Genomic DNA, 11211 nt, shown 5'->3' with positions numbered 1-11211 from the left:
TTTTTTTGGACAGAGTCTCACTCTGTCACCCTGGCTGGAGTGCAGTGCAGTGGTGGGATCTCTGCTCACTGAAACTTCCACCTTCTGGGTTCAAGCGATTCTCATGCCTCAGCCTCCTGAGTAGCTGGGACTACAGGGTGACGCCATGCCTGGCTAACTTTTGTATTTTTAGTACAGACGGGATTTCACCATATTGGCCTGGCTGGTCTCAAACTCCTGACCTCAAGTGATCCACCTGCCTTGGCCTCCCAAAGTGCTGAGATTATAGACGTGAGCCACTGCGCCCAGCCCTGCTCTTCTTTTTCTAGATTTTTAAGGTGGAAGTTGAAGTAATTGATTTGAGACCTTTCTTCTTTTCTTTTATAGGCACCCAGCATTGTAAATTTTGCTCTAAGTACTGCTTTAGTTGGATCCTACAATGGAAAATTATAAACTGTCTGGAAACAAAGAAAGGTTAGACATTCCATGCCAAAATCTATGGGACACAGAGAATGCTTGATGTACAATACAATAAATATTATAAACCTAAATATCTTGGTAATTAAAGATGCTCAAAAATAAGGTTCATGCCCATCTCTAGGAACAGACAATGCAAAAATATAGATTAATAGGAATGAGAAAGAAGACATAATAAAAATCCAGGGAGGATTGTAAACTAATTGTACAAACTGGTCAGGCATGGTGGTTTATGCCTGTAATCCCAGCACTTTGGGAGACCAAGGCAGGTGTATTGCTTGAGCTCAGGAGTTTGAGGCCAGCCTGGGAGACATGGTGAAACTCTGTCTCTACAAAAAACAGAAAAATTAGTCGGGCATGGTGGTGCACACCTGTAGTCCCAGCTACTTGGGAGGCCAAGGTGGGAGGATCACTTGTGCCCAGGAGGCCGAGGCTGCAATGAGCTGTGATCATGCCACTGCAGGTCAAGGATGGCAGTGAGCCGTGATTACCCCACTGCACTCCAGCCTGGGTGACAAAGTGAGACTGTGTCTCAAATAAAATGAAGTAAAATAAAATAATTGTACAATAGTACATGTTTCTCCACAGCAACATATTTGAAACTCCAAAAGAAATAGATTATTTCCTAGCACAGTATGAATTACCAAAGTTATCTGAAGAAGTTGAAAACATGAATAGATCAATTTCAACAGAAGAGACTGAAATTGTGATTAAAATTCTGCCATTGAAAAGTCACCAGGAATAGTTATGGAATGTAAAATTCTGTTATGTATGTAAAATTCAGTTATAGAATAGTAAGTCCACAACTGAATTTTACCTAGACTTTAAGGAACAGATAATTCATATGGTATTTAAGCAATTCCAGGAAAATAGAAAGGAGTTCAAAGCTCTCCCAGTTCATTTTATGCTGTCCTAGAACTTCAATTCAAAACCTGACAAAACCATTTTTAAATGCATACATCCTAAATTTAAAAACAACAAATAAATGGGTATGCATAGGAAAAAAAGGAAAAATAAAATTTAAAAACATAGCGAATAAAATTCAGGAATGTATCAGGAAAAATCAGATACTCTATATAATCCATTACATTCAGCATGAATTGGGGTTATATACAAATTCCTCATTAAGAGACATCTCCACAGCACACTGCAAGATGGAATTGTTAAAATACTAATCTGATTGTTGAGGATTGTCATTCATTTGTTTTTTGTTTGTTTTTGAGAGGAGTGCAATGGCACGATCTCGGCTCACTGCAACCTCCACCTCCCAGGTTCAAGCAATTCTCTCTGCCTCAGCTTCCTGAGTAGCTGGGATGACAGGTGCCCGCCACCATGCCCAGCTAATTTTTATATTTTTAGTAGAGACGGGGTTTCACCATGTTGGCCAGGCTGGCCTTGAACACCTGACCTCAAATGATCTGCCCACATGGTCCTAGTGCTGGGATTCCAGGCATGAGGCACCACGCCTGGTCCTTTGTTTTATAGTTTTATCACTCTAGAAACTGGAAGCCCAAAATGTTTTTTACTGTTACTAGTTGTCTGGTCCTACTTTTGTGTGAAGTATTGAAAATATTTGTCCCAAGATTAGAGAACAGACAAATGGTTTGACACTCTAACTTGATTTGCAACGTGTGCATTCACTGTGCAAAGATAGCCCTCCTCCACACTCTGCTTCTGAGTTGTTTGGGGACCACGCATGCTTCCATGTGAATAGGATCATCAGGGGACCAAACCCTGGTTATTCACTTAATGAACACTGATGTTTCCTTATCATCTGCTTTTCTTTCTTGGACTTTTTGCTCCCGATTTCCTTTCTACAAACATAGTGTTTTTATGACCATATGAAATGAAACTGGATTTTTAATCTAATAAGTTGCTTAATTTTAAAAATTAACTGCTTATGTAAGCATTCTCTTTCCCAAATATATGGCCCTCCAGTTTCCATGCCCTCTCAGACTTGGCACCAGGCACTCTTTTCAGATTCCCTTGCTAAAAAGCTAATAAACTTTGACGTGTGCTCAACAACAGTTTGTCTAAGAAAGTTTGTTTGTAACAAAAGATGTGCTAAAGTGGGTCAAAATAATTAGACCACAGCTTGCTTCACTGTGCCCCACGATTCAAAGCCTTTATGTCATAAATTTTGCCCACTGTCTTAGGTCATTCAAACTGCTGTAACAAAATACCATAAACTGGGTACCTTATAAAAAACAGAAATTTATTTCTCATAGTCCTCGTCCCAACTCTCAGCCTGAGCCTACAAATGACAATTTTTTTTTGTCTTTCAGGTTTACATTTTTTAAAAAATATTTTATTGGCTGGGCGCAGTGGCTCACGCCTATAATCCCAGCACTTTGGGAGGCCAAGGCAGGTGGATCACCTGAGGTCAGGAGTTCGAGACCAGCCTGGCCAACATGGTGAAACCCCATCTCTACTAAAAATACAAAAATCAGCCGGGCGTGGTGGCAAGCGCCTATAACCCAGCTAATTGTGAGGCTGAGGCAAGAGAATCGCTTGAACCTGGAAGGTGATGGTTGCAGTGAGCCGAGATCGCACCACTGCACTCCAGCCTGGGTGACAGAGCAAGACTCTGTCTCAAAAAAATATATATATGTATTTTATTAAAGTTTGTATGCATGTAATTTAAATAAAACACTTCTGAAGACTTTTAATGGAAAAAAGGCAATCTTGGAGTACCACTGCCTACTCCCCGCTTCTCCCATTCTGCCCTCACCAGACACAATCTCTGTAAAATATTTTAACTGCTTTTTTAAGTATTAATATTTACCTTCGGCTGAGCACGCTGGCTCACACCTGTAATTCCAGCACTTTGGGAGGCCGAGGCGGGTGGATCACAAGATCAGGAGTTTGAGTCCAGCCTGACTAGTGTGGTGAAACCCTTTCTCTACTAAAAATACAAAAACAAAAAAGTTAGCCAGGTGTGGTGGCACGTGCCTGTAATCCCAGCTACTCAGGAGGCTGAGGCAGGAGAATTGCTTGAACCCGGGAGGCGGGGGTTACAGTGAGCCTAGATCATGCCACTGTACTCCAGCCTGGGTGACAGAGTGAGATTCTGTCTCAAAAAAAAAAAAAAAGAAAAGAAAAGAGAAAAAAATTACCTTCATATCACTAAATAAAATGCTTCTATTACTATTTCTTAATTTTTTTAGTTTCTTGTATTTTCCATTGACTCCCCTCTATGGAAGATAACATTTGTCTCTCTTTCAATATCTTCCTATCTCCTGGTGTGTTATCTCTCACACACTCACCCCATTCCCTTCCTCACGTCTTCCAAACATAATAATTTTGGTTAGATGTATATTAGGTGTTTTTATTAATAGACCCTGTTATTATTACTATGTATGATTACAGCAGAGTCAGGTAGTATACTATGATTTCCTTCCCTGCAAATAATTTATTTGGTGGGGAGGGGAGTAAATAAGTTTGCTTTTTGTTTGTTTACTTGATTAGTTATATATGTACCCCAAACTCTCAATTGTTTTATCCTATCTCAAGATGTACTGTTTCTTAAATGATGCTATCAGTTTCATCTTCTTTTTTTAAAAAGAAAAAAAAAACATGATCTGGCTCTAGTGCCAGGCTGGAGTGCAGTGACGTGATCTCGGCTCACAGCATCGTCCATCCCCTGGGCTCAAGCGATTCTTGTGCCTCCGCCTCCCGAGTAGCTGGGATTACAGGCATGTGCCACCACGCCTGGCTAATTTTTGTATTATTAGTAGAGACGGGTTTTCACCATGTTGGTCAGGCTGGTCTTGAACTCCTGGCCTTGTGATCTGCCCACCTCAGCCTCCCAAAGTAGTGTTATTACAGGTGTGGGCCACCACGTCCAGCCCCGATTTCACCTTCTTTAACATGTGCCTCCTAAAGCCTTTCGACCCGCTCCAGTATGGTTGAGTAGTCCTCTGCACTCAGCTGGGATAACTGATACCAAAATAGTTTCCTATCCCTGTACTACACATTACTGGAATCAGGAAAAAAGAACTTAGTACTTACTCCAGGAAACACTTGCTCTGGGAGTGAACCAACTAATATAGTTTATTTCTCAAGACTCACAACTTGCTTGCCAAAGCTGTTCAAGAAACTTGCCTCACTGTACCCAATGATCCAAAGCCATCATGTCATAAATTTTACCCACTGCATTGACCCATTTAGGCTGCCCATATGCCAACAAAATACCATAAACTGGGTACCTTATAAAAAACAGAAATTTCTCAGTTCTGGAGGCTGGGCCGATTTGGTGCCTGGTGAGGGTCTGCTTCCTTCTAACTGGTACTTTCTCTTTGGATAGTAGCTTCTCCCTGCATCCTCATATGGTGGAAGGGGCAAGACAGCTCTCTGGGGACTCTTTTATAGGAAAACGAATCTCATGCATGAAGACTCCATCAATCTTCCTGGGCTCAAGCTATCCTTCTATCTCAGCCTCCTGAGTAGCTGAAACAACAGGTATGCACCACCATGCCCAGTTAATTTTTTTTTAATTAAATTTTTTGTAGACTTGATCTTACTGTATTTCCCAGGCTGTTCTTAAATTCTTGTGCTCAAGTGATCCTCTCACCTCAGCCTCCCAAAGTGCTGGGATTATAGGCTGGGTGTGGTGAGCCACCTCAGCCTGGGGTCTCTTTAATTAAGGTTATAAAGCTAACCATGGCATAAAATGCTAAGCAGCATTTTCCAAATTGTTTATTGCTACTGCCTTGATTTTGGAGAAGCTGGGAAGTAAGGAGGTGAGGTGAATACTCTGACAGTTAACACGTGTTAGAGAGGAAAGTTGTGTGAAGAGGCCGCCAAAGTAAACAGCATGAATGAATCTTCTTGTATTAGGGCTGCTGCAAATCCCAGGTAGAAAAATGACAGCCCAGGCTCCTGAACCTTCGGGAACCCAGGAGTCTGCCCTACTGTGAGGAGGGGGCAGGCCTTCTTCAATAAGGATCCCACCATCACAGGCTAATAATCTTTCTCAGTTTAGGTGATATTGAGGTATTGGGACTATTAGAAATCTGACAGATTTGACCAAGATTTGGAGATGTGCACATATTGGGAAGGACTGGGTGTCCCTAGCCACTCTCCTCTGGGATAACGCGGACGTCAGTAGTTTGGGAAGCGGGTGGGGAGAAGAGGATTGACTCCGATTTGGTGTGTAGTGGGGGCCTTGATGTCCTTCTGCCTCTGTCCACCTTTCCCCGTGTGACTCACTGCAGCCCGCATTGCTCACAGGGATCATTAGTTCTCCCGGTAGGCAGAGCACCTTCTGCAGACGCTGCTCTGCTGCCTTGTGAATTTCCTCCACAGACTTGGTTGGTTATAATTTGGAAACAGTTTTTTGTTTTTTTCCTTTGTTTTAATCTTCTCCCATATTGAAGCTGCTATTGGTGACAGGGAAAGGGGAGCAGGAAGCCAACCCAGGGAAACATGAGAGTTTCCTGCATACCACTTGGCCACCTGCCCTCACTGGCCAAACCCCTACTGCTGTTCCCAGTCAGTCTGGTTTTTTAGAGGCATCATGGGAATAGAACAGCTGGATACACTATTCTTGACAGGGTGTCAGGCAGGAGATTCACCTTCCCCAGCCCAGGGGACATGAGAGAAATCTGTAAAGGGACAGATGCACCATCTTTATTTTAAAAGAAAAAGCTCCTCAGATTTTGTTACTAGGAGTCTCCTTTGTGACATTTGCTGAGCTTTCTCCCCAGTCCTACCTTCCTATTGGCTACCTTTTATACAAAAATAATAAACATTTTAGACTAATATGACAAAAATGAGATAAAACATTTTACTAGTATACATTTAATTACATTATCCAGTGTACTTAAAAATTTACTTAAAAACATTTTACTAGTGTACAGATACTAAAATGTGCTTACTAAAAACTAGTAAAATATTTCACTCTGGAAATCATCACTAAGTAATTATTCTGTCCTGTTGATTGTGAGCCTTCAAAAATGTTTAATGCTTGAAGGATGGTCCGGGAGGCAGGGAGTCCTTTTGTTAATGGGGAAGGGTGTCCAGGTTCTTGGCATCTTGAACAAAGAATTGGACAAAACGCACAAAGCAAGGAAGAGATTTATTGAAAAAGAAAATACACTCCACAGTGTGGGAGTGTACCCAAGCATAGTTACAGAATTTTGGGGAGTTTAAATACCCTCTAGAGGATTCCACTGGTTACTTGGGGTAAGCCCTATGTAAATGGAGAGGATGAAGTAAAGTTACAAAGTCATTTACTTGGTCTGTGCCCTATGGAGAGGATCTTTCCTGTAACAGCTGAAGTGTGAATCGGCCTTATGTTCCCTGCCTCCAGACCCTATTTTCCTGCGTCACTTAAAACAAAAAAAAACTTTAACGAGGCATATGTTACATATCATAAAACTCGCCCATTTTAAGTGTACAATTCAGTGATTTTAGTAACTTCCCTCGATGGTGTAGCCATAACCATTACTCAGTTTTGGAACAATTTTATTCCTCCCAATAAGATCCTTCATGCTCTTTTTTAATCCTGTTCTTACTCCCAGTTCCAGGCAACCAACAATCTATTTTCTATCTATATAAATTTGCCTTTTCTGGACACTTCGAATCAATAAAATCATATAATATGTGGTCTTGTGTCTGGCTTTTTTTTTTCTTTTTTTTTTGAGACACAGTCTCGCTCAGTTGCCCAGGATGGAGTGCAGTGGCGTGATCTCGGCTCACTGCAACCACCATCTCCCCAGTTCAAGCAATTATCCTGGCTCAGCCTCCTGAGTAGCTGGGATTACAGGCACCAGCCATCATGCCCAGCTAATTTTTGTATTTTAGTAGAGACAGGGTTTCACCATGTTGGCCAGGGTGGTCTTGAACACCTGACCTCACGTGATCTGCCCACCTCAGCCTCTCAAAGTGCTGGGATTACAGACGTGAGCCACTGTGCCCGGGCCGTGTCTGGCTTTTTTACTTAGTTAATGTTTTTGAGGTTCGTCCATGACATATAACGTCTTGGTAGTTTGTTCCTTTTATTGCTGAGTAGAATTTTGTTGATAATGTACCATATGTTGTCAGCAGACAGCCTTTTAAACTTGGATTCCAACTTTCTGTGGTCTAAACAGAATCCTCCGAATAGGACTTATAGGGGAAGCTGCTGTGCATGTTAAAAAAAACTACTAATCAGAATGAGCTTTGTCATCCGGCGTCAGAACTGCTGCAGAAATTTTTACAATTTTGCAACTTCTTTTTTTACAAGGAACTTTTGTGCTACTACACATCAGGACTTTTGAAGCATCCGATAAATCCATGTAATAAATATGAGCATGTGTCTGAGTGGACAAGAAAGTGAAACCATCCATGCTACATTGGATACTTTTTCCTCCCCCAGACTGGACAGGGAATCTCAGCTTTCGAAATAGAGTATCCTGTCTCCATTTACAAAGCTGCACAGGTACTAAAGATCATGCTGCCTTTGTTAGGCAGATTTGGAGGGGAGGCCCAACAGCAAAGATGGAGAGGAAAAGGGAGTGGAACTTGTGGAACAGGAAGCCCCCCAGGGTCTGTGCAGGGCTGCTCAGCTCTTGAGGATATTGTAGATGGTGAGGTAGTGATGGTGTCCCGGGGCAGCCCAGCACCTCCACTGGGCCCAGAAGGTCTTGACTTTGGACACTTACCCTTGTTTCACAAGTGTTTAAAAGCTGTTTTTGCTTTTGTTTTTTTTCCTAATCATTACTTGGTAGTTATTAATCCTTCTTTGGGGGAGGGACAGGGCTTTAAAACTTAAGAAAATAATTTTCACAAAAATATCAAAAATGGAAAAAAATTACCTTGTAAAAAATTTGCTATACAAAACAAAAGGCAGCTGTTGAGAATCTCAGTAAAAGTTAAATGCATTTGCTGGCAGTGGTACCCTTCTACATGAGGTTGGGTCACTGTGCCATCATACTGGGGCGGGGGCGGTGTGTGTAGTGTATATGTGTGAAACTTCTTGTGTCAGGATGGGTCATAATCTTAGTTGTGGTTTTCTTTACAAATAGGGTTACAAAGCAGAAACCATGGGCTTGGAAGTGATAGACCCAAGTGAATCCCACCTTCGGTACTTTGTGCCATTGGCCTGAACTTTATTTACAAATAACCTCTTTATTTGTAAAGGTGCAACACCTCTCCCCTGGAACTATGATGACAGAATTTTAAAATACTGCCTGACACATAATAGGCACTTAATACATGGTTGCCCATAGTCACAATGATATGTACAACTTTGAACAAAGAGTCAGTGACATCTTTGGGCTAGAAGGGAAACTAGACATTTGTTTTCCTGTTTCTGGGCAAAACTGACCACCTCCCTAGAAAACAAGTATTCCCTATCTGCCTTTCAACTATTGAACAAGTTTGAGAGCCTGCTACATGTCAAGCATTGTCTTAGGGACGGGGCTACGGGGGTTACCAGGCAGCCACAGTCCCTGCTGTTGTGATTATGGTTTGGCAATGCCTAATTGTTTAAACTGAAACCTCGTTCAAATCTCCCAGTGATTTCTTGAGGGGCTTTATCATATGGTAAAAACGATATGGGACCAACCCAATGCCCATGGGTTTTGTTCTGAGCCCTATCATTTCTTTGCCTCCTTCCTAAAAATGGAAGGTCAGGACCGGTGGCGGAAGGCAGGGGGCGGGACAGGGGGCAAGGTTTGGTGGATCCTGAGCTGACTTGCCTATTTACAGCATTTTAAAATACTATAGTTGTATGTAGTTTTGTATATATAGGGTTTATTAGAATGTAACTTCCTTGAAGAGGTGGATGGTATATTCTTTTTTTTTTTTTTTGAGATGTGGAGTCTTGTTCTGTTGCCCAGGCTGGAGTGCAATGGCGTGATCTCGGCTCACTGCAACCTCTGCCTCCTGGATTCAAGCCATTCTCATTCTTCACCTGCTACCATTCCCGCCTAATTTTTGTATTTTTAGTAGAGACGGGGTTTCACCATACTGGTCAGGCTCATCTTGAACTCCTGACCTCAAGCGATCCACCCACCTCGGCCTCCCAAAGTGCTGGGATTACAGGCGTGAGCCACTGTGCCCGGCCTGATGTACTTGGTTTTTTTTTTTTTTTTTTGAGATGGAGTCTCCCTCTGTCACCAGGTTGGAGTGCAGTGGTGCGATCTCGGCTCACTGCAACCTCCACCTCCCGGGTTCACGCCATTCTCCTGCCTCAGCCTCCTGAGTTGCTGGGACTACAGGCGCGCATCACCACGCCTAGCTAATTTTTGTATTTTTAGTAGAGACGGAATTTCACCATGTGGGCCAGGATGGTCTCCATGTCTTGACCTTGTGATCCACCCGCCTCAGCCTTCCAAAGTGCTGGGATTACAGGCATGAGCCACCACACCAGGCCTTGGTGTACTTACTTTTAATGCTTAAAGTACTCATCACACCTACAAGACATTCAATAAATGTTTGCTGAATGAAAGGGACAAATGAAACTGTAGTATCCCTGAGATCACACAGGAAGACAAGGTAGTGCTAGCCTCATTCCAATGCTTGTTCCAAGCTTTCGTCTCATCACAGGGCTGTTACAGGCTCAGATGGGGAATGTATACATCTCATAATGCCTTGGTAATAAAAGAATCCCATCAATTGCTCCTGAGAGCTTGTTGGGGGACACTATAAGTTTAAAATTAAAGGGGGAGAAGGCCGGGCGCAGTGGCTCACGCTTGTAATCCCAGCACTTTGCAAGGCCAAGGCGAGCAGATCACCTGAGGTCAGGAGTTTGAGACCAGCCTGGCCAACATGGCAAAACCCCATCTCTACTAAAAAATACCAAAAATTAGCAGGGCACGGTGGTGCACGCCTGTAATTCCAGCTACTCGGGAGGCTGAGGCAGGAGAATCACTTGAACCTGGGAGGCAGAGGTCACAGTGAGCTGAGATCACACCACCACACTCCAGCCTGGGCAACAGAGTGAGACTCTGTCTCAAAAATAAAGGGGGAAAAACTCAGCAAAAATCACTTATGGGCTGGGGCATGGTGGCTCACACCTATAATTCCAGCACTTTGGGAGCCCAAGACAGCAGGACTGCTTGAAGCCAGGAGTTCGAGACCAGCCTGGGCAACACAGCAAGACCTGCCTCTACAAAAAAATGACAGAATTAGCCAGGTGTGGTGGTACATGCCTGTAGTCCCAGCTACTTGGAAGGCTGAGGTGGGAGGAACGCTTGAGCTCAGGAATTCAATGCTGCAGTGAGCTATGATAGTGCCACTGCACTCTAGCCTAGGCAAGAGTAAGACCCCACTTCTAAAATAAAGTTTTAAAAATCACTTGTGGTTGGCCGGGCGTGGTGGCTCACGCCTGTAATCCCAGCACTTTGGGAGGCCGAGAAGGGTGGATCACGAGGTCAGGAGATTGAGACCATCCTGGTTAACATGGTGAAACCCCGTCTCTACTGAAAATACAAAAAAGTAGCCAGGCGTGGTGGTGGTTACCTGTAGTTCCAGCTACTCGGGAGGCTGAGGCAGGAGAATGGCGTGAACCTGGGAGGCAGAGCTTGCAGTGAGCCCAGATTGCGCCACTGCACTCCAGCCTGGGTGACAGAGCGAGACTCCGTCTCAAAAAATAAAAAAATAAGAATCACTTGTGATTTTCTGCACTGAAGCCTGTCTAATAGAGCCTTAATAACCGGGGAGCAAGCGACTTCATCACATCTCCTAAATGTGACAGGAACTAGGAACACATCTGACCATATGCACGTTAATACTGCCTTTTTTCAGCATTTTTTCAACACTTACATG

This window comes from Mandrillus leucophaeus, unplaced genomic scaffold, assembly GCF_000951045.1.
Source record: "Mandrillus leucophaeus isolate KB7577 unplaced genomic scaffold, Mleu.le_1.0 Scaffold216, whole genome shotgun sequence".
Lineage (NCBI taxonomy): Eukaryota > Metazoa > Chordata > Mammalia > Primates > Cercopithecidae > Mandrillus > Mandrillus leucophaeus.
The sequence above is the reverse complement of the archived record's forward strand: the minus strand, read 5'-3'. Positions refer to the sequence as shown.